Source organism: Balaenoptera ricei, chromosome 13, assembly GCF_028023285.1.
Source record: "Balaenoptera ricei isolate mBalRic1 chromosome 13, mBalRic1.hap2, whole genome shotgun sequence".
Taxonomy (NCBI): Eukaryota; Metazoa; Chordata; class Mammalia; order Artiodactyla; family Balaenopteridae; genus Balaenoptera; species Balaenoptera ricei.
In genome coordinates, this window is record NC_082651.1 from 11,855,643 (window position 1) to 11,879,971 (window position 24,329).

A 24,329-nucleotide genomic window follows, 5' to 3' on the forward strand; every position below is an offset into this window, starting at 1 on the left:
AGAAAGTTGCAAAAAGCAAAACTTGAATTTGTGGCATGCTGGCAAGGATTTACATAGCATTTCCCTTATATTTACAACTATTTATTGCTGCATAGCATTTACATTATATTAGGTATTATAAGTAATCTAGACATGATTTAAAGTATATGGGGGGATGTGCATAGGTTTTATGCAAGTACTACTCAATTTTATATAAGGGACTTGAGCATCTGTGGATTTTGGTATCCTCCGGGGGTCCTGGAACCAACCCCCCTACAGATACCAAGGGAGGGCCGTAGGAGTGTGGTTCTGAGCCAGTCTATGTAGTGGATTGTGTAAGAAGTCTCAGACGGAATAGCTTCCTCTCTGCCTGCAAAGCTGTACTTTCTGAATTTTCCCATTCCCACTGGCCATGTAACCGACAGTGCACTGCAACACTGCAAAGTAGTAGAGAGTTGGTTTGCCTGAGTGTGGCAGTCACAGGAAAGCTTGGATTCTGCAGCCAGCTGTGTGACCCCCAAGTATCCGTGTACCCTTAGGGTTGAGAAGCGGCAGAGCTCCAGCCTCCCCTCTGCCCAAGCACACGCAGCACGCTGGCAAAATGATCTCACGGTTACCTTCCCTAGAGATTTCCCTTCTGGCATCTGCAAAGGCAAAGATAGAGGTATGGCTAGGGGTCTCCAACGAGGCATAAAATAGAATGTGCTTTGGGTCTGGCTGGCTCTCTCACCCCTAACCCTAGCAGATGCTCTGCCTTTGATCCACTGTGACACCAGCACATGGCCCACCATCACTTTACTAAAGTGGTTCCTCTGCTGAAAGTGGTGATGGACAGAGAGCCATCCCAGGCTCTTCAGTGTCCAGAGACTCCGAAAGAAAAGATCACCTTTATCCTTAACCCTCCTCTGCTAGAGCACTCTGGGCTCTACCAGAATGATCCAGCTGCCACTGCTTGTCACCATTCTCAAGAAGAGAGGCTTTTAAGACACAAGACATATCGAGCAGGTTGGATTAAAAAAAAAAAATTAAATTAACATCTTCAGGCAGTTTAGAAGAAAAAGAGACTTTGATCTGAACAGCTTCCTTGGGTGATCAAAGCTGTGCTTTCTGAACTGATTACCCCCTCCTCAACCTTTTTCCAGTGTAATACAAATAAGGCTCCTTCACCTGTGGAAGCTGATGAGCTCACACCTGGAGCTGATGGCGTGGAGGAGACTGGGCAGGTGAACTATACGGATTCAAGATGGGCATTGTTCCAGTCTGGTCCAATTTGTAATCACTTTTCTATTGCAAGGAATGCCCTTAGAAATTGCAAAACAAATATTTTTTGCTAAGGCTGGCAGAAATTCCTTAACTAAGAGACAGTACCACTGCCCATCAATTTCGCAAGGCAGTAATGCAGATCCCAAGTGGCTAAAGTCTGAGGCAGAAGGCAGAGCACTTCATCACAGTGAGAGAACTAGGTTGTTGCTGGGGGAAACTGTTCTGAAATCACGCTGGTATTACCATGAATTAATAAGCTTTGTTCATCTTCTCTGACACTAGAGGTCCAACTCAGTCCTTTTGCTTCATCTCCTTGCTTATTATGCGGTTCAGGCCATGGATACAGGCTGCCTACTTGGCATAAATTGCAGGCAACCTCCCTTCTTTCTGTTGTTGGTCCCAGTGGGCTTATGCTCCTGGGAACCAAGGGTCTCAGTTGTACAAATGCACACACCGAGCCCTGATACTGGGCTAGGCGCTGCAGAAATTCCAAGATGCATGAGCCACTGTTCCTGCCTTCCTGATCACATTGTGGTTAGGGAGAAAGTCACATGGGCAAATCATTACACCAACAGGCAGAATGTGTAATAAGGAAAAACACACTGCTGTGAGAACCCAGGAAGGGAAGGGGCGACGTTCAAAGGGAAGAGATCAGGGAGGGGTCCTTGGACAAAATTTCAGTACAGGGAATCATTAGAGAATATAGCCATTTCAGCTTGGAGTTTGCCATGACAAAGAGAAAGAGGTCTGGACATAAAAGATGATATATTTAAATTATTATACAGCAAAATGACCTTGTTTAGAGCTGTGTAGTTCTATGAATTTCAACACATGTGTAGAATTGTGTAAGTACCACCACAGACTGGATACAGAACAGTTTAACCATCCTAAAATAATCCTTTATGGTATGGCTTTCTAATTATTCTTTATGGTATGGCTTTTTAATTATCCTCTTCCCCTTCTGATAAACCCTGGCAACCAATGACATGTTGTTTATCACTATAGTTGTGTCATTTTGAGGATATTATGTCATTGGAATCATACAATATGTAACCTTTTGATATTGACTTCCTTCACTCAGTATTTGAGGTTCAGCTAAGTCATTGCATGCATCCACAGTTATACCTTTTCATTGCTGAGTAGTATTCCATTGTATGGATGTACCACAATTTGTTTAATCACTCACCCAGTGAAAGGCATTTGAGTTGTTCTCAGTTTTTGAAGATTATGAGTAGAGATGCTATATATATACATATACAAGTTATTATGTAAACAAGTTTTCTTACTCTAGAGCGAATTTCTCAATCTTGGCAATATTGACATTTTGGGTCAGTACTTCTTTGTTGTGGGAGTGCTGTCCTGTACTTCGTAGGGTGTTTAGCGATATCCCCGGCCTCTAGTTACTAGATGTCAGTGGAACTTCTCCAGTTATGACACCAAAAAGTCTTCAGTCATTGCCAAATGTCTCTTGGGGGACAAAGGTCATCCTTAGCTGAGAACCACTGCTCTAGGGTAAATGCTTAGGAGTGGATTTACTGGATCATATAGTAAGTGTACATTTAGCTTTGTAAGAAACACTACATTCCTGATGTATGAGAGATCCAGTTGCTCAGCACCCTCACCAACACTTGGTATTGTCTTTTTTTTTTTTTTTGGCCATTCCAATAGGGATGTAGGAATATAACATCTGATTTTAATTTGCGTTTCCTAATGATGTTGAGAATCTTTTAATGTGCCTTTTTGCCATCTGTATATCCTCTTTAGTGAAGTCTGTTCAAATCTTTTGCCCATTTTAAAATGAGATAATTTTTCCTACTGTTGAGTTTTGAGAGTTCTTTATAAATTCTGGGTACAAGTTCTTTCTTGGATGTGTGATTTGCAAATATTTTTCCCAGTTTGTGGCATGTCTTTTCATTCTCTTAAAGTCCTTTGCGAAGCAAAAATTTTTTTTATTTTGATGAAGTCCAATTTATCAACTTTCCTATATTATAGATTGTGCTTTTGGTGTCATATCTAAGAATATATGCTTAACCCCAGGTCATGAAGATTTTCTCCCATATCTTTTTCTAGAAGTTCTAGAGTTCTATGTTTTACCTTTAGATCTATGATTCATTTTGAACCAATCTATGTATAAGGTGTGAGGTTTAGGTCAATGTTTATTTATCTTTTGACTGTTGCTGTCCAATTGTTTCTGCATGATTTGTTGAAAAGACTGTCCTTCTTCCATCAAATTCCTTTTGCATCTGTATCAAACTCATTCACACATATTTGCATGGGTCTGTTTCTGGGTTCTCTATTTTGTTCCATTGATCTATGTGTCTGTCCCTTGACAAGGCCATGCTATCTTGAATACTGTAACTTTATAGTAAGTCTTAAAATCAAATAGACTAATTCCTCCAGCTTTTTTCTTCTTTTGCAAATTGTTTTAGCCATTCTAGTTTCTTTGCTTTTTCATATAAATTTTAGAATTAGCTTGTCTCTATCAACAGCAAAAAATCTGCTGAGATATTTATTGGAAATATGTAAAATCTATGGATCAGTTTGGGGAGAATTGACAAATGTACTATGCTGACCTTGCCAATCCACTTTATTAGTTCTTTTTTGGTTTCTTTCATCAGCATTTTTAGTTTTTAGCATAAAGATAATATACATGTTTTTGTAAATGTATACCTAAATATTTCATTTTGGGGGGGGCTACTGTAAAGCGTAGATTATTTTAAATATTGGTTTCTAATTGTACATTGTTAATATCTAGAAATACAATTGACATGTTGTATGTCGACCTTGTATCCTATGATTTTGCTAATAAGCTCACTATTATTAATTCTAGAGGTTTTGAGTTTTTTGGCAGATTTCTTGTGGTTTTTTTTTTATGTAAACAATCATGTTGTCTGTGAATAAGGACAATCTTATTTTTTACTTTCTCTTATATGTTGAATTAGTTTCCTGTGGCTGCTATAACAAATTACAACAAACTTGGTGGATTGTGACAACAGAAATTTATTCTCTCATAGTTCTGGAGGCTGGAACTATGAAGTCTGAAATCAGTATCACTGGGCCAAAATCAAGGTGTCAGCAGGATTGCACTGTCCTTAGAGGCTGTAGAGGAGAATTCATTCCTTGCTTCTTCCAGCTTCTGGTGGCTACTGGCATTCCTCAACCTGTGGCCACCTCACTCTAATATCTGTCTCTGTGGTCACATCGCTTCCTCCTCTTCTGTCTATGGACCCTCTCTCTGTCTGCCTTTTATAAAGATACATGTGATTGTATTTAGGGCCCTCTCTTCATTTTGTGAATCTTAACTTGATCACACACACAGAGATTCTTTTTCCTTAGGATGTTTGCAGATTCCAGGAATTAGGACCTGATACCACTTGGTGGCCATTATTCATTCTATAGCACATACCTTCTTTTGGGTTGTTTGAGCATTCTTCAGGATTTCATTTTGAATTATCTATATTTCTTTGTATAGTTTTTTCTTTTTTGTTGATGCTTTAGGGATTACAATATATGTACTGAACTCTTACAGTCTGCTTAAAATAAATATTTTATCTCTTCAAGTGGAATGAAGAAACCTTACCATCATAGAGTTCCTTTTGCCCTCTCCCCTCTGTATATCATAGGCATTTTGTAAGTAATCTCCGTACATAGGAAACCACATCAGACAATATTATAAGTTTTGTTTTCAGTCATTACACGCATTTTAAAAGAATTCAAGAGAAGACAAGTCTATCATATTTACCCAGATAGTTACCATTTCTATTGCTCTTCCTCCATTCCTGATGTTCTAAGTTTCCTTTTAGTATAATTTTTCTTCTGACTGAAAAACTCTTAACAATTCTTTTCGAGCAGTCTCCTGGCAACAATTCCTCCCAGTTTTTCTTCATCTGACAATATCTTTATTTCATCTTCACTCCTGAAGGATATTTTTACTCAATATAGAATCCTGGGTTGATACTTTTTAAGTGCTTAAAAAATGTTATTCCACTTCTTTCTAGCCTCCATGGTTTCTGATAAGAAGTTCAGTCATTCAAATCATTGTTCTCCTAGAGGTAATGCATCATTTTTTCTCTGGCTGCTTTCAAGATTTTTTGTTTGTTTTAGTTTCAAGGTGTTTGATTATGATGTGCCTGGACATGGATTTCTTGGTGTTTATTGTGTTTGGGGTTCACCAAGCTTCTGAAACCTGCATATTTGTGGGGTTTTCCCCCAAATTTAAGTCATCAAGTACTTTTTCAGCCCTGCCTTCTTCCTTTTCTCCTTCCGGGACTCTAGTGACATGAAGGTTAGATCTTTTGTCATAGTCCCACAGGTCCCTGAGGCTCTGTTCTTTTTTTCGGTCTATTTTCTCTCTATTGTTCAAATAATTTCTGTTATTCTATCTTCCAGCTCACTGACTCTCCTCTGTTTCCCCTATTCTGATGTTAAGCCCATTTTTATTTTGATCATTGTAATTTTTACTTCTAAAATTTCCATTTGTTTCTCCTTTATATCTTCTATTTCTGTGCTGAAACTTATTACTTTACCATTTGTTTCAAGAGGGTTTGTGATCACTTGTTGAAAAATTTTTATAATAGCTGTTCCAAGGCTTTTGCTAGATAGTTCCAACAGCTGTGTCATTTTTCTGTTGGTGTCTGTTGATTATCTTTTCCTATGCAAGTTACATTTCCCTTGTCCTTCACATGCTGAACTTTAAAAAATTATTTCCTGGACATTTTGGTTTTTGCACCTCACACCTTGCAGGATCTTAGTTCCCCGACCAGGGATGGAACCCGGACCCTCGGCAGTGAAAGCGCCGAGTCCTAACCCCTGGACCACCAGGGAATCCCCCATTTCCTAGACATTTTGAATATTATGTTATGAGATCCTGGGTCTTGTTTAAATCCCATGGAGAACGTTATTATTTTTGTTTTAGCAATGAATGTATCTGGTTGTTTGGGCTGCAAGTTGCAACTCACCTTCTGTTCACTGTGGTTTCAATGTCAGTTTAGTCTTCAAAGCCTTTGCTGTACTATTCTGTTCCGTCCCATGTATGCACCACACAGTGGCCAGTCTGGCACCTGCATTTTCATCTATTTGCTAGTTCAGTTCTCAAAGTGTTTTGTGTACTGATGTGTGTTAGATCCGTGTATGTACACCTGGGGTTGAGCCCAGAAGTTCATAAACAACTTTATGGGCTTACTTTCCCAAGCCCCCCGTCTCCATGACCTCCTCGGTACTCTCTGGTTCCTCAGGGCTCCCTTTTCCATCCTCCTTCCGGAATCTGGGGTTTATTTATCTTGGTCTGATGCACGCCTGTCTCCAGGGACAAACAGCTTGAGGACTAGGAAAAAAAACTAAACTCATCACCTGTTTGGTGGTGCTTTGAATTTTAGTCTTCTTCCCAAATCTGCCTACTATCAATATTTATTTTTCAGTTCCTCAAATAGCTTCTCCATTTACTCTGTCCAGGAGTTATGGCTACATTCAGGATTATTGTGAAGACTAAATGAGGTGAATGTAAAATACCTTGCAGTGCCTGGCACATAGTAGGTGCTTAAAAAATATTGGTTATTATGATTCTATGGGCAGAGATTTCATAGGGGCACATGGGCTTGAGAGTAAGAAAAACAGTAAAATATTACTCTGACCATACAATAGATACCAAAAAAAGGTGTAATTTGGGACACATTTAAAGAAACCAAGATAAGTGTAGAGAGGACTCTGATGGCCATAAGTCTAAGGAAGCTATATAAATGAGAAGCATGGTGATGGGGGGGAAGATGCTTGTCCAGGGATAAATACAAAAGGGTAGCATTTAATAAATGTCAGGATGGTCAAATTCCACCATAATGTGAGGCTTGACAAAAAATCTGATGAAGATTTAAAAGGCTATTTTTAGCTACGCTCAGAGTTTGAAGAGACAGACACCTGGTCTGGGGAAGAAAGCTTTGATGTTAATAAATGCAAACAGAAAGCAGACATACTTGTCTCCTAGAATGTCCCCATCTTCTCTCTGAATTGGGAAGGACACAGTTGTGAGACATTTGAAACCAAGGAGGACAAAAGAGATGTCAGGAAACTGTAAATGAGCAAGTGTCCACGTTAAAAAAAAGAAAAAAAAGAAAAAATAGATTGGGGAAACTATAGAATTTATAAATCCAAGTTAAAATGCTAGGAAAGGCTATTCAAGATAGTTTATGAGTGATTAGAAAAAGATGGTCACTAGGACCGTGTCTGTGTTCACTGTGGCTAAGCCTTGCTAAACTAACCTTATTTCCTTTCTTAATCAGGTTGCTAGAAGACAAAATCTGGGGAAGTTGATGTATCTTGATTCTGCACAGCACTTTCCAGACTCTTAGGTTATCCTTATGTACAAGCTAGAGAAATATGAGTTAGATGAGAGTCTATTAAATAGATTCTCAAATACTTGATTGAAAAGATATAGACCTATCAGTTGAGTTCTATGATATAAAGACAAAGATGGGACTGACAAATCTGTAAATGACATAAACACATGAGGTGATTGAATCAGTATTCATAGAGATTTTGGGGGCTTGAGGTAAGTCATATCAGCAAGATGATACTTTAAGAGAATAAATTTAAAATCATCCCTTTAGGGATGCGTATGTGTATTTATGGGTTGGTTGAAAACGGTTCATAGGAGAAAAGGCATAGTAGGAGTGTTAGATGAGCAAACATTTGATGTAAACCAAATTGCATGATATTCTTTCACTCATTTCTTCAAAAAACATGTGACTGTCATAAAAGCAAATTCCATCTTACTTTTCTTGTAAAAGTATAGAGTCCCAAACCAGGACATCGATGGTGCTACTGACACTACAGTGATGAGAAAACATCTGGACACTGTGTTCAGTCCCGTGAGACACCTTGAAGGAGAGAATTAAGCATTTAGAAGAGGCCACCAGGTCCAAAGTGGCACAAGAGCTGGAAGCTCCGTTGTGAGAAAATGGCAGTCTGTGAAGGCTGATCCTCTGAAGAAAGAACGCCTAAGCAGAGATGTGAAACTTATCTTTAAATTGTTAAGGGTTGTTATCTGGATACTTTCATACACTCCTGCTTTGCTCCTCAGGCAGCAAAAGTTACAGGATTAATAGCTATGAGGTATACAGGAAATTGGGTGTCAGCCAATCTCTTACAGTGTATCAGCTTTTTTCCCAAACCCTAGGCATACAGAGATGAGCAGGACAAGATCCCTTTCCGACAGAGTTAACAATCCATAAATTCATATTCCACGTAGACAAGTGGTTCAGTATGCAGTGGTTCTTCCAACAGTGGATGGGAGAACTGGATGTCTTTTCATGCACTGGGCTCCCATCTCTGAAATATGAAAGGAAACACATTCAGGTTCCGTTTGAGGACCTGAGGCTGGGATGATGGTATCTGGACCTCCAGGTGGTATTCTGGTCGCCACCAAGAACCAGGACGCCTGTTTCCCAGGACAAGAAAAGAGGGTAGCCAAAGGAGAGTCCGAACTGTGTTCAAGGAGAAAAGAAAAAGTTCAAAGCCAGAAAAGTGGCCCTGAGCATCAGATACACAAGAACCACAGACTGTCAACAGGAGGACAAGTCAGGAGTCGACAGAAGGGCAGAGCAGACATAGCCAGGCAACGCAGTGTGACACCGGTTAAAGGCGGCCCTCTGGGATGAAACGTGGGAATGGTGTCAGCAGTCGGGGCTGTGTGGGACCAAGTGAACTTGAACTTGAGATAGGACTGGACTAAGGCTGGATGACCACCTGTCGGGGGTGTTAGAGATGGGATTTGTGCCAGACATCCTCCCTTTGCTTTTCCAGCTCTACTCTCCACCCTTCTCCACCCTGCTCTGGGCCCAGGAAACTGATCTACGTAACTTGCATCAGAGGAATCCTTGCCCTCTGGATCCAGTTAGGTTCTGAGAACAGGAAGCCCCAGTTAGAGACTGGAGATGGGGAGGAGAATGAGGTTGGGATATCCCTGCCCCCTGCCTGCCTTCTTGTGGGATCACCTTGGGGTTTCTGTGTTCCTTGGCTGAAGGCTCCTCTAAGGGGACGCTGTCAACATAGCTGTCTCTTCCAGGATCGACATAGCTCTCTTCCCTCCAAACCTAGAGATGATAACAATTGAACTTTGCCTCACAATAGTATGGAAAGGGGGGAACAGGTGGGAGTAGAGATAAAACAAGACTGGCTATGAGTTGATAGCTATTAAAGCTGGATGATACAGACATGGAGGTACCTTATACTATTCCCTCTATGTTTGTATAATTTTGGAATTATTAAATATGAAATGCTAAAGAATAGTTAACTTAAAAGTTACTTGTTGATACAGGAAAACTCATCTATTATTGCTGGATGCCACTGATGTCATGACGGAGGTCTGCGTGTAGGTTTCAGAAACGTGATAGGAAAAACGTATTGAAACAAAATGCAAGTGAGGAATGCTATTTTTATGAAAGTCTAATCAAACCATGCTCAATGGAAAATATCAAGATGATATTATTCAGAATGTGCATTTAGAATAGTCTTTCATGAATCGAGAAAGAAAGCAAAGAGAAATATTACATTTATTTTTTAAAATATATTATGAGTGGACTTTGATTCTAAGTAACCTGGGGTGGGGAAGAATTAGATGAGATTGTAGATGAAGCAAGACTGGCTGTGAGTTAATATTTGTTGAACTAGGGGGATGGAGACATGGAAGTTGGTTATTCTATTTTTTCTAATTTTACATATGCTTTAAATTTCTCCATAGAGTGGTTTCAAAATATAAAACACCTGTAACTAACATCATTGTTAATCAACTATACTCCAATATAAAATAAAACTTAAAAAAAATATGACCATTTACATTAAGTATGTATTAACTTCTATGATTTTATGAAATGTAATATTACGCTATTTCTCATTCACCTCCTTAGATTCTGCATTTTCTAACATATTTTTCCATTTCTCTCCTCTTCCCCCACCCCTTAGTTTTGTCTGCTATATGGAACCAAACTGGTGTTCCAGGAGCGAGCCTGGTATCTAGAACATAAATATTTGACTCCCCTGGCCAGCATGAAGATTAGGCGTCAGGTAACAATCCCTGGGGTGCAGAAGAAACCCTTCGTGCCTCAGCTGTCGGCTCTTTGCTTTCTTAGAAAACAGTCCTGCCAATCTTTTATCGGTTTCCACTCACGAATTTTTGTGCCTCTGAGACTTCACATACACGTTTTCATTGCCTACTGTGATCGTATTACACTTCAGAGTTTAAGTGACAGGGAAGTGATTCACCGTGTATGAACTTCTCACATGTAAAGGAGAGGAAGAAATCAAAAGTGCTGGCAAAAAAAAAAGAGGTATGAAGTGATTTTCATTTTCTTACTTCTTATGAAAGCCTATTAACTCATTCTTTATATTTAGAAAAAAGACCTGGTGGTATTTTTGTCAGTGGTTGCAATGGGAATTCAGTGTGACAGCCACAGAGCACCTGAAAATGAAGATAGAGCCAGTGAATCATCACCATGATGCTGCTTTAGAAAAAGACTATCAAACAGCATAATCATCTATACAACACATTTTCTGGGTTGCCTCTCTCTTCCAGGCCCCCTGTTAGATGCTGAAACACAGACAGGTATATCCTCAGTCTCTGCATTCAAGGGAGCTCATTATAGCTGGGGACACGAAACTGCCTTCAAATAACACAAATAACAACACGAGGGAGTGGACCTTTTCAATGAACTTGGCCACAAGAATAAGTTCAGAGGACAGAGGTCACTTGGGAATTAATGGCATTCTTTGCTAGACCTGGAAGAGGGGAAAATTCAAAGTGGAGGTGGTGGTTCAACTGAGGAGGAGGAAATGCAGGTGAGCCTTCACATGGGGTTGGTGAAGTGAGCAAAATCATAGAAATGGGAGTACTTAGGACAGACATGTTAAGAAACAGTGAAAAGACCAGTTTGGTTGAAGTCTTAAGTGATAGACAAACCTGGAGAAGCCTGCCGGAGCAAGAGTATAATGGGCTCGGAAGAACCTTGAACAATCTTCTTCCTTTTTAGGAGGCAGCAATTATGACAGAAAGCATATATAAAAATACTTCAGGGCTTCCCTGGTGGCGCAGTGGTTGAGAGTCTTCCTGCCAATGCAGGGGACACGGGTTCGAGCCCTGGTCTGGGAAGATCCCACATGCCGTGGAGCAACTAGGCCTGTGAGCCACAGCTACTGAGCCTGCACGTCTGGAGCCTGTGCTCCGCATCAAGAGAGGCCACGACAGTGAGAGGCCCGCGCACCGCGATGAAGAGTGGCCCCCACTCGCCGCAACTAGAGAAAGCCCTCGCACAGAAACGAAGACCCAACACAGCCATAAATAAATAAATAAAATAAACCCAAAGTTTAAAAAAAATTTAAAAATAAAAATAAAATGCAAAAAAAATAATAATAAAATAAAATAAAATGCAAGCCCATCTCCCAAGCCCTTCCTGGCTGTGATAACTAAGTTCTTTCTTTTGTCTGGAGCTTCAGTACTGACAGAGCTGGTCCGCATTCATGATCCTGTGTAATCCCCACAAGCACGCTTTCGTGTGAAGAGCTGCTAATCTACTTTAGGGATGGGGAGTCTGAGGCTGACTTGCAGCTGATGTAGTGAGAGGGAAAGGTACTTCTGGACTCAGGTCCCCTGCTGTTCCAGTGACCCCAGACCTGAACTGTAGGGTGGGGTGGCTCCACCTTTGCGCCCTCATTGTGAGACCTTGGCTCAAAGGCAGTCTAGTGGTGGTGCCTCTGGGGCTCCATCATAACAAGGCCCCCAAGTAAAAGGTCTCTGTGCCCTTTCCATTAAGAACTTTTGCAGGGGTGTGTATAGAACAATTGTGTGCTTTGTTCTTGGAAAATTTAGTGTCCAGGAATTATCCTGTTTCAGTCTTCATTGACCTAGACGTTTGTTTTGCTTTAGATAATTATCAGCATTAAGGAGGAACTATCAGCTGAGGCTCATTGTAAGGAGGAAAATCTTTCAAAATAACTTAAGTTACCAATTGCATATATCCACTAAAACCAACTTCACGTTGCTTAAAATAAGACAAAACCAAGCGAAAACTTCAGCTTTTTAAAATGATGTATTTTAATGGAAATGAATATTTGGCCCTGAGTCCTCTACCTTATTTTATACCAGCCCTTAAAGTCAACTAAGGTTCTTTTCTAAACTTTTTATTTATTTAATTTATTTTTTATTTTTGGCTGCATTGGGTCTTCATTGCTGCGTGCAGGCTTTCTCTAGTTGCAGTGAGCGGGGGCTGCTCTTCGTTGCGGTGCACAGGCTTCTCATTGCGGTGTCTTCTCTTGTTGTGGAGCATGGGCTCTAGGTGCGCAGGCTTCAGTAGTTGTGGCACGAGGGCTCAGTAGTTGTGGCTCATGGGCTTAGTTGCTCCACGGCATGTGGGATCTTCCCGGACCAGGGCCCCAACCCGTGTCCCCCGCTTTGGCAGGTGGATTCTTAACCACTGTGGCACCAGGGAAGCCCCAAAATCAACTAAGTTTTAGGGCTGGCTCATTTTTCTCATTGGAGTGCTTGCTCCCTGAACTCCCTGGCACAGCTGCCCGGCTCTGTCAGTGCCCACCGATATTGGAACAGTGACTCTTGGTGACATACAGAGAAGCAAGTACATGTAGATGTGCGGTCAGCTCACACTAGGAAATCCACAGGGGAGGAAGCTCTTCAGTCTGTGTGGATCAAGAGAACCACGGACCAGCTGTGGGTTGCAGATCAAAAAAGACCCTATTCAGCGTGGTGAAAATAATACTTAGCAAAATGTTGAATCAGGTTCTGTTTCCTGCCCTGCGCCCAAATCATGGAACCATGTGAGAATGCGGGTTTTAAAGGACCTGCAGGGAAGTGAGGGAGGGCTGTGTAACCCAGCACAGCAGCGCGGAGGGCCACTCCTCTCCACCTCCCAGAGGGCATGGGAAGCTGCCTGTAAGAGTAACCGTGTTAAAAACCAGACACTCATTCAGGAAGGGAGAAAATAAATACTGATCATGACCATGGCCAAGCAGTCACGCCACCTCCACAATATTTGATCACATTATACCCACAGCTGTTACTCCTTCACCCAGATGTTGCCTTGATGTCCGGATTGAGTCGTGACCGGCCAGTTCCTTCCTGGGAGCACTGTTTCTGTTGGAGCAGCAGATGACTGGCACCTTTTCCCATCTGAGTCCTTCTCCCATGCCTCTAGACTGGCCGTTTGCATTTTGGTGTGTTAGGGTGAAGCTCAGATTCACCAGCACCAGCCCAAGTCCTGTTTTGTACCCTCACCAGCAAGTGGACACAGGGGTGGGCCCAGCCCCTAATATTCTTAATCTGCCCCAGCGAAAGGAATCCTTTTCCTCCCTGAGTGAGAACTGCCGGGAGACCCAGCTGCAGCAGGGAGGCCAGGGGTAGCCTGTTGATGGCAAGTGATCTTGGCTCTTCTGCTGTATTTGCTCAAGTCTAAAACAACCACTAAGGTTTGGGTTATAGTCTCAGTTTAGTCAATCAAATAGTTGATTCATTAAGGAGGAAAAACATTCAAGCCCGATGTTGATGGGTCATTCAAGTATTGATAGTGGTGTGTCAATGTAGCCACTAACACATTGATTTATTCTTAGGAAATGGGCTTAGAGTAAGAATGTGCAGAAGTGTGGCAGACACCAGACCCCAAAGCCAGGACGCTACGGGGCTCCTTTGAATTTAGAGGATGGATGACACTTATTTACTATTTTGAATTAAGTGTACAGTATAAATGCAGTCATTGCCCTGTGGCATAGAGACTTGGGTTGGAAGAAACAGAATAGGAAGAAAACTTGGGGGAGAGTTCCAAGATGGAAGGATGGTGTTGGGATATTAGCCCTTTTTCTCCTCAAATTTTAACTTCAAGAACACGTACCCCATGCTCATACCCACGAGGCTTAGAAATGGTGCACGCGCCTTCCACTTCCTACAAATGCTGTGTTGGCTGTCTTCCGTGCTGCCGCTCAGATTTTAAATGGCCGCTCAGATTTCTTATCCTTCTATTTCCCTTTCCCCAAACACCTGGATCAAGGTAGCTTAACAGATGTTCAGATACTGGAATCAAATGCAACACAAACTGAGGTTTTAGGCAGAAGATGTTGCAAACATCCATTGGGTTGGGAAAGGGAAGTGGGGCTTCTCCGTCCCTTGGCCTCACCTACTACCTAAAGACTCTTTCTTTGTAAGGAATTTGAGAAAAGATCTCTGGTTCCCCAACCCCCATCCTTCCTACCCAGTAAGGTCCATCTGACTTGGCTACAAGCAACTGATGAGCTTTTGAGAATGCTTGGCTGTGTCCTCCAGGCTGGTGTGGTGGGTAACCACAAGCACCCATTCCATCAGGGTGGGGAGGGATAGCTCCTAACGATGGATCCTTGGTCTAGAAGCCAGGGGGGTGTCATTGAAATGACATCACAATGAAGTGGTGTTACATGGAATGCAATTGAGTCAAATTTTAAAATCCTCTTTGTTTTGAAAGCACCCCCAGAACTGGTTTTAACTTCCTTTCACTATTGTAGGACCCCTGGTTCACTTCCAGGAGATGGCAGGAAACAAAATATGAGTGTATCCTGGTCCACCTTCTTTTCCACGAGCCAGAAACCCTCAAACCAGAGAGACAAGAAAAATATCAGTTCCAACAGAGTACCACTAAGAAAAGGGAAAAACTCTCTTTTCCCTCCCCCCTCCCCTTTACCTCTGGCCCAAGCCTGTTCTTCAGTGGCATAAAATACATTGTTGAACCTATAAATGCAGGCCATTCAACTGAGGTTAAGAAAATACAAGTGAGATGTGTTTCTTCACTTTGGCCGGTAAAATGGACCCTGAGGTCACCACCCCTGCAATCCTGGTTCTGCGTGGCAGCCATCTGGTCGACCCTTGTGCTTTGCCTCACAGTACAGCTTTGTGTATCTGGGAGAGCCAGGCTCATTCCATTTCATTCATTCAAGGATAACTTGTTATAACCACAGGATAGAGCAACTTGTTTTGCTGAGCTCCAGCCTCTGAGTTCTTCTGGCAACTGTATTATCCTGGGCCCCTTGGGGAGATACTTGAAGTGCTGGGTAATTGGGGTCCTACTCCATAAGTCTTTGAGTTCATCCCCTCACTATTGGATGCACAGTGAGAATTCCCTATCGGTGAAATTTGTTCCTAAGAGTAGTTGTGTTACACACAAAAAAAGACCTTCGAGGAGGTGGAATTCAGCTGAGTCAAACAGACAGAGCAGACCTCAGTCACAGTTAGGACGAGGGGGGGTTTATTATTATTCCATAATAATAAAAATTAAATGAATTACTGAACTTGAAACAGAAATGATGCCTAGTACATCCACTTTGGTAGAACTTACTAATCTAGCTAGAAATAAATACTTTTAATAAAATAAAATGTATTTGTAATTTTTCTTTTTCTCATGGTAAATTGCCCTTTTCCTTTGATTTTAGAGACTAGATACTGCTGTGTCCTGTCCCACTTCTTCCTTCCTCTGGGGGACTCAAAGAACTTGGTACTTGGTAAACCATACAAAGACAGCTAGTAGGGGTGGCCCCATTTTAAGGGACAGAGAAGGGACAGGACTCACTTGTGAGCACCCATAGGTCTATAGAAAACCCAAATTCTTCTGTCTCCTTCTTCCTTGGACAGCTGGTCATTCACATCACAAATTTGGCCTTGAACCACCAGGCATTAATTCAGTTCACCAAATTGGCTACTGCTGAGACAATGTAAGAAAAAATAGCCAGCTCAAGTGTGTGACTTTTGGCAAGGTGTCTTATACAGGTGTTCCATTTCTTAATCTGGGTGATGGCTACGTGTGTGTGTTCGTTTTGTGATAATCCAGCAAGCTGATATATACTTACTCTTTGTATCTCTGCATCATGCTCCATCTAAAAAGAATACAAAGAAAAAAGAGAAAAGAACTCTCTATTGTGTGTTTTTTTTTTAAAGATTTCATTTTGCCTTTATTCTTTTTTTATTTTATATTTATTTATTTATTTATTTATTTATTCATTCATTTATGGCTGTGTTGGGTCTTCGTTTCTGTGCGAGGGCTTTCTCTAGTTGCGGCAAGTGGGGGCCACTCTTCATCGCGGTGCGTGGGCCACTCACTATCACGGCCTCTCTTGTTGCGGAGCACAGGCTCCAGACGCGCAGGCTCAGCAATTGTGGCTCACGGGCCTAGTCGCTCCGCGGCATGTGGGATCTTCCCAGATCAGGGCTCGAACCCGTGTCCCCTGCATTGGCAGGCAGACTCTCAACCACTGTGCCACCAGGGAAGCCCATCTATTGTGTTTATTAAATCCCTTTGTTAAAACCTAACCTGAGAGACCTCTGACTACAATTATGGGGGGGGTTATTTTTTAATTGAACTTTTTATTTTGAGAGAATAATAAATTCACATGCAGCTGTAAGAAATAATACAGAGAGATTTCATGTCCCTTTACCTAGTCTTCCCCAGTGAAATCACTGGCAGAACTATAATACAATATCACACCCAGGATTTTGACATTGATACAGCAGAGATACAGAGTGTTTTCTTCACCACAAGGGTTCCTCATGTGCTTTTTTTTTCCCCTTTTTATTTATTTATTTATTTTTAAATTTTTATTTTTGGCTGTGTTGGGTATTTGTTGCTGTGTGCGGGCTTTCTCTAGTTGCAGCTAGCGGGGGCTACTCTTCACTGTGGTGCGTGGGCTTCTCATTGAGGTGGCTTCTCTTGTTGCAGAGCAGGGCTCTAGGCGTGTGGGCTCAGTAGTTGTGGCTCACGGGCTCTAGAGCGCAGGTTCGGTAGTTGTGGTGCATGGGCTTAGTTGCTCCACGGCATGTGGGATCCTCCCGGACCAGGGCTTGAACCCGTGTCCCCTGCACTGGCAGGCAGATTCTTAACCACTGTGCCACCAGGGAAGTCCCAAGATTTTCTTTTTTTTTTTTTTTGGCCTATAGATGTCCAATTTCCTTAACAGCAGTTTCTTGAAAGGTTATCTTTTCTCCATTGAATTGCTTTAACACCTTTGTCTAAAATCAGTTGGGCATATTTGTGTCATTCTATTTCTGCATTCTCCATTTTGATACATGGATCTATGTACCTATTTCTCTGCCAATACCACATGGTCAGTCTTGATTACGTTAGTTACATAAACTTGAAATGTGGTAGGTTGATTCCTCCCACTTTATTCTTTTTCAAAATTGTTTTAGCTATTCTAATTCTTTTCCTTTCCATGTAAATATTAGAATAATCTTGTCTATATCTACAAAAAAATCTTTCTGGGATTTTGATAGGAATTATTAAACCTGTATATTGCTTTTTGGAGGAATGAGATCAATACTACACTGAATCTTCTAATCTATGAATATGGTATGTCTCTCCATTTATATAGATCTCTTCTGATTTCTTTCATCAGCATATTGTAGTTTTCAGCATACAAGACCTGTACACGTTTTCTTAGACTTACACCTAATTATTTCCTTTTTTTGAGTGATTGTAAACGGTATTGCATATTTGATTTCAAGTGTCCACATGTCCATTGCTAGTATATGGAAATACAATTGATTCTTCATATGTTGATTTTATATTCTACAACCTTGCTGAACTTACATATTAATTCTAGGAGTTCTTGTAGATTCCTAGAATATTCTGTACAGACAAACATGTCATCTGAAAATAATGACATGGTTTCATTGGATATAGGATTCTGGGTTGAGAGTTCTTTTTTTCAGCACCTGAAAGCATTTCTGGCCTTCATAGTTCCTAATGAGAATCTGCTGTCATTAAAGTCATTTTTCCCTTATGAATAAATCATCATTTTTCTCTCTCTGTTTTCAAGGATTTTTTTCTTTAGTTTTCAGAAGTTTAATGATGATGTGCCATGATGTGTATTTCTTTGAATATACCCTGGTTGAGTTTCAGTCAACTTTTTGAATTTGTTGGTTTATGTCTTTTGCCAAAATGGGGAGTTCCCAGTCATTTCATTATGTACTTTTCAGCCCTGCCCTCTTTCTTTTCTCTTCTTTTCTCACAAGAACTCTGATGACATTTAAGTTAGATCTTTTGTTATAACCACACAGGACCCTGAGCCTCTGTTCTTTTTTTTTTTTTCAGTCTATTTTCTCTCCATTGTTCAGATTCAGTAATTTCTATCATTCTATCTTCCAGTTCACTAATGTTTTCCTCTGTCTCCTCCATTCTGGTGTTGAGACTATCCACTGAATTTTTATATTGGTCATTGCATTTCCTTTCCATTTTTAAATTGAAGTATAGTTGATTTACAATATTATATTAGTTTCAGGTGTATGACATAGTGATTCAATATCTTTATAGATTATACTCCATCTAAAGTTATTATAAAAAATGGCTATATTTCCCTGTGCTGTACACTATATCCTGATGCTTATTTTTTATACATAGTAGTTTGTGTCTCTTAATCACATACCACTAACTCCCCTACCTCCTTCCCACTCCCCATTGGTAAACACTAGTTCTTCTCCATATCTGTGAGTCTGTTTTTGTTTTGTTATATACATTCATTTTATTTTTTAGATTCCACACATAAGTGATAATATAGAGTATTTGTCTTTCTCTGTCTTGCATTTATTTCACTGAGCATAATACTCTCTAGGTCTATCCAGGTTGTTGCAAATGACAGATTTTTATTCTTTTTATGGCTGAGTAGTATTCCATTATGTATATATATCACTTCTTCTTTATCCATTCATCTGTTGATGGACACTTAGGTTGCTTCCATATCTTGGCTATTGTAAATAATGCTGCTATGAACATTGAGGTGCATGAGTCTTTTCAAATTAGTGTTTTCATTTTCTTCAGATACATACCCAGCAGTGGGATTGCTGGATCATGTGGTAGTTCTATTTTTAGTTTTTTGAGGAACCTCTGTACTGTTTTCCATAGTGGCTGCACCAATTCACAATTCCACCAACAGCATACTAGGTTTCCCTTTTCTTCACATCCTCGTCAACGTTTGTTATTCATAGACTTTTTGATGATAGCCATTTTAACAGGTGTGAAGTGCTATCTCGTTATGGTTTTGATTTGCATTTCTCTGATGACTAGTGATGGTGCGCATATTTTCATGTGCCCGTTGACCGTCTGTATATCTTCTTTGGAAAAATGTCTGTTCAGGTCTTCTGTCCATTTTTTAATTAGTTTCTTTGTTTTTTTGATATTGAGTTGTGTGAGCTGTTCATATATGTTGAATATTAACCCCATGTCCATCATAGTATTTGCAAATATTTTCTCCCGTTCAGTAGGTTGCCTTTTCATTTTGTTGATGGTTTCTTTTACTGTGCAAAACTCTTAAGTTTAATTAGGTCCCATTTGCTTATTTTTGCTTCTATTTCTTTTGCCTTAGGAGACAGATCCAAAAAAATATTGCTACGATTTATGTCAAAGAGTATTCTGCCTCTCTTCTCTTCTAGAAGTTTTGTGGTTTCAGGTCTTACATTTAGGTCTTTAATTCATTTGAGTTTATTTTTGTATATGGTGTGAGGATATGCTCTAATCTCATTCTTTTACATGTAGCTGTCCAGTTTTCTCAGCACCACTTATTGAAGAGACTGTCTTTTCTCCATTGTATATTCTTACCTTCTTTGTCATAGATTAATTGACCATAAGTGTATGGGTTTATTTCTGGGCTCTCTATTCTGTTCATTGATCTGTCTGCTTTGTGCCAGTACCATGCTTTTTTGATTACTGTAGCTTCATAGTACAGTCTGAAGTCAGGGAGCATGATACCTCCAGCTCTGTGTTTTGTTTTTTTTTCCTCAAGATTGCTTTGGCAATTTGGGGTCTTTTGTGGTCTGATATAAATTTTAGGATTATTTATTCTAGTTTAGTGGAAAATGTCATGATTATTTTGATAAGGATTGAATTAAATCCATAGATTGCTTTGGGTAGTATGGAAATTTTACAATATTAATTCTTCTAATCCAAGAACTCAGATATCTTTCCATTTCTTTTTATCATTTTCAAATTCCATCATCAATGTTCTATAGTTTTCAGAGTATACATATTTTACCTTCTTGGTTAAGTTTATTCTCAGGTATTTTACTCTTTTTGATGTGATTGTAAATGGGATTGTTTCTTTAATTTCTCTTTCTGTTAGTTCATTATCAGTGTATAGAAAATCAACAGATTTCTGTATATTCATCTTGTATCCTGCAACTTTGCTGAATTCATTTATTAGTTCTAATAGTTTTTTAGTGGAGACTTTGAGGTTTTCTATGTATAGTATCATGTCGTCTTCAAATAGAGTTTTACTTCTTCCCTTTCTATTTTTTTCGTTTGTTTAAAGCATGGTCATAATTACTTATTGAGACATTTTTATGGTGGCTGCTTTAAAAATCTTTGTCCAATAATTCTAACATTTCTGTAATTTCAGCGTTGGCATTTATTGCTTGTCTTTTTCGTTCAGTTTGACTTCTAATTGAGGTCTGGACATTTTGGGTATTATGTAATGAGACTTTGGATCTTGTTTACATCTTCTGTTTTAGCTGGATTCCTCTGACAGTGCTCCAGTGGCGGAAAAGGCACACCACTTCATTACTGCCTTATAGGGATAGAAGTCCATATTCTCCATTCAGCCTCTGCTGATATCCAAGGTGGGGGGAGGGGGCTCTGTCCTTGTTACTGCTGGGTGGGGGCAGAAGTTTCAGTTATCAGCTTGGTGGGGAGGGGTAGGAGAGCCTCATTGCTCTCCCCACATGGCTTCCAATGACATTGACAGTGTCTTTGCTACCACCATGGGATGGTTAAGTCGACTCTTACTAGGCCTCCTCTGGCAGCATCCTGTCTAGAAGAAGAACGGGTACATTGCTACTTCCAGGTGGAGGTAGAAGTCCAGGCTCCCCATGTGGTCTCCATTGTCACCATGGGAGGTGAACCTCATTACAGCCTATGAGGATGGAAGAAAAAGCAGCCCACTCAGCCTTGAGAGACATGGGTAGTGGGGGACACAGTTTTTCTATGGTGTTTGGCTGGAGTAGATCTGTTACTGTCTAAAAGTTTTCTGTCTTTCCTGGCCCTTTGGGAGAAAGAGCAGGCTTTTTTTGAGATTTTTGTCTGCATCTGTTGACGTTCCTGGGTTGCCAGTTTCTTTAGCTCTGAATGTGGGATGTATGAGGTCAAAAGAAAACCCAGGGAATTCACCACTGTGTTGTTCCTGAGGTCCCAGAATCCCTAGACAGTTGGTCTTCTCTTCACCTTTCAGAGTCTTCCTATCTTTGTTTTATATTTAATGTTCAGGGTTTTTAGTTGTGCTTAGTGGGAGAGTAGAGAAAAGTACATTCATCCTCCAGAAGTGAGCTTTGACTATGATTTCTTTTTATAAATTTATTTATTTATTTTCGGCTGCATTGGGTCTTCGTTCCTGTGAGCTGGCTTTCTCTAGTTGTGGTGAGTGGGGGCTACTCTTTGTTGCAGTGCACAGGCTTCTTATTGTGGTGGCTTCTCTTGATGTGGAGCACAGGCTGCAGGTGCACAGGCTTCAGTAGTTGTGGCACATGGGCTCAGTAGTTGTGGCTTGCTGGCTGTAGAGCGCATGCTCAGTAGTTATGGCACACGGGCATAGTTGCTCCGTGGCTTTTTGGATCTTCCTGGACCAGGGCTCGAACCAATGTCCCCTGCGTTGGCAAGCAGATTTTTAATCACTGAGCCACCAGGGAAGTCCCTGACTATGATTTTTGAGAAGAGAAAATGATATCTTGGTAGGATGCTTTCTGGAGTGTTTTGTGAGTTCATCTTACCCCAGATCAGTAGTCTCCCTGGACCTTCCAGTTGTTGTTCCGTCTAAAAGTCTGCCTGCAACTATTTCATCCAATGGCAATACTTGACTTTATTTGGAGGCTCCTTTACAGTCCTTGATGGCCTGAGAACCTGATTTACTGATTCCTCATTCCCATAGGCCCAAGCAGGGAATTTTGGGACCTTTCTATGGCAAAATGTGGGAAACAAAATATGTTGAGTTTTCCATAATGAAAAATAATTTTTCATTTAAAAATTAAATTATTATGATCATCCTACTTTTTAGGTGCTGAAAGTTATCATTTAAATTAAAAAATAATGGTAAGTAGTGCTTTTGTTTTGTTTTCCTTACTTGACTAAAAAAAAAAAAATGTTGGGACTCCAGGAGGGCTCACAGGAAGGATTACTTTCCAGAACATCTGCTGCCAGTGTCCTTGTCCCCACGGTGAGCCAGCACTGCTCCCCGCCTCTGCAGGAGACCCTCCAACACTAGCAGCCGTGTGGCTGACAGGGTCTTGGTGCTCCGGCTGGGTGTCAGGCCTGAGCCTCTGAGGTGGGAGAGCTGCCTTCAGGACATTGGACCACCAGAGACCTCCCGGCGCCATGTAACATCAATTGGCAAGATCTCCATCTCAGTGCTAAGACCCAGCTCCACCCAATGGCCAGCAAGCTCCAATGCTGGATGCCCCATGCCAAACAACTAGCAAGACAGGAACACAAACCAACCCATTAACAGAAAGGCTGCCTAAAATCATAGTAACTTCAAGGCTCCCCAAAACACACCACCGGACGCAGCCCTGCCCACCAGAAAGACAAGATCCAGCCCCACCCACCAGAACACAGGCACCAGTCCCCTCCACCAGGAAGCCTACACAAGCCACTGAACCAACCTCACCCACTGGGGACAGACACCAAAAACAACAGGAACTACAAACCTGCAGCCTGCGAAAAGGAGACCCCAAACACAGTAAGTTAAGCAAAATGAGAAGACAGAGAAATACGCAGGAGATGAAAGAGCAAGGTAAAAACCCACCAGGCCAAACAAATGAAGAGGAAATAGACAGTCTACCTGAAAGAGAATTCAGAGTAGTGATAATGAAGATGATCCAAAATCTTGGAAACAGAATGGAGAAAATACAAGAAACATTTAACAAGGACCTAGAAGAACTAAAGAGCAAACAAACCGATGAACAACACAATAAATAAAATTAAAAATTCTCTGGAAGGAATCAATAGAAGAATAACTGAGGCAGAAGAACGGATAAGTGACCTGGAAGATAAGGTAGTGGAAATAACTACTGCAAGGCAGAATAAAGAAAAAAAGAATGAAAAGAATTGAGGACAGTCTCAGAGACCTCTGGGACAACATTAAATGCACCAACATTCGAATTATAGGGGTCCCAGAAGAAGAAGAGTTAAAAAAAAGGGTCTGAGAAAATATTTGAAGAGATTATAGTTGAAAACTTCCCTAACATGGGAAAGGAAATAGTCAATCAAGTCCAGGAAGCACAGAGAGTCCCATACCGGAAAAATCCAAGGAGAAACACACCAAGACACGTATTAATCAAACTATCCAAAATTAAATACAAAGAAAAAATATTAAAAGCAGCAAGGGAAAAGCAACAAATAACATACAAGGGAATCCCCATATGGTTAACAGCTGATCTTTCAGCAGAAACTCTGCAAGCCAGAAGGGAGTGGCAGGACATATTTAAAGTGATGAAGGGGAAAAACCTACAACCAAGATTACCCTACCCAGCAAGGATCTCATTCAGAGTCAACAGAGAAATTAAAACCTTTACAGACAAGCAAAAGCTAAGAGAATTCAGCATTACCAAACCACCTTTACAACAAATGCTAAAGGAATTTCTCTAGGCAGGAAACATAAGAGAAGGAAAAGACCTGCAAAAAAAACCCCAAAACAATTAAGAAAATGGTAATAGGAACATACATATCGATAATTACCTTAAATGTAAATGGATTAAATGCTCCAGCCAAAAGACATAGGCTGGCTGAATGGATACAAAAACAAGACCCGTATATATGCTGTCTACAAGAGACCCACTTCAGACCTAGGGACACATACAGACTGAAAGTGAAAGGATGGAAAATAGATATTCCATGCAAACGGAAATCAAAAGAAAGCTGGAGTAGCAATTCTCATATCAGACAAAATAGACTTTAAAATAAAGACTATTATAAGAGACAAAGAAGGACAGTACAGAATGACCAAGGGATCAACCCAAGAAGAAGATATAACAATTTTAAATATTTATGCATCCAACATAGGAGCACCTCAATACATAAGGCAAATGCTAACAGCCATAAAAG

At 40.7% G+C, this 24,329-nt stretch overlaps 1 protein-coding gene across 3 annotated transcripts in view; it reads left to right on the forward strand.

Moving 5' to 3' along the window:
• Positions 1-24,329, forward strand: part of ACOXL (acyl-CoA oxidase like) — a 367,866-nt gene that overhangs the window by 325,407 nt on the left and 18,130 nt on the right. The window contains exon 15 of one of the 3 annotated variants that reach the window (XM_059942312.1): positions 10,195-10,365. The exons of the other annotated variants lie outside the window; for them this stretch is intronic. The gene's annotated coding sequence lies outside the window, so the exon portion shown is untranslated. Of the gene's footprint in view, positions 1-10,194; positions 10,366-24,329 lie in introns of those variants that run through there. 3 annotated transcript variants of the gene reach the window in all.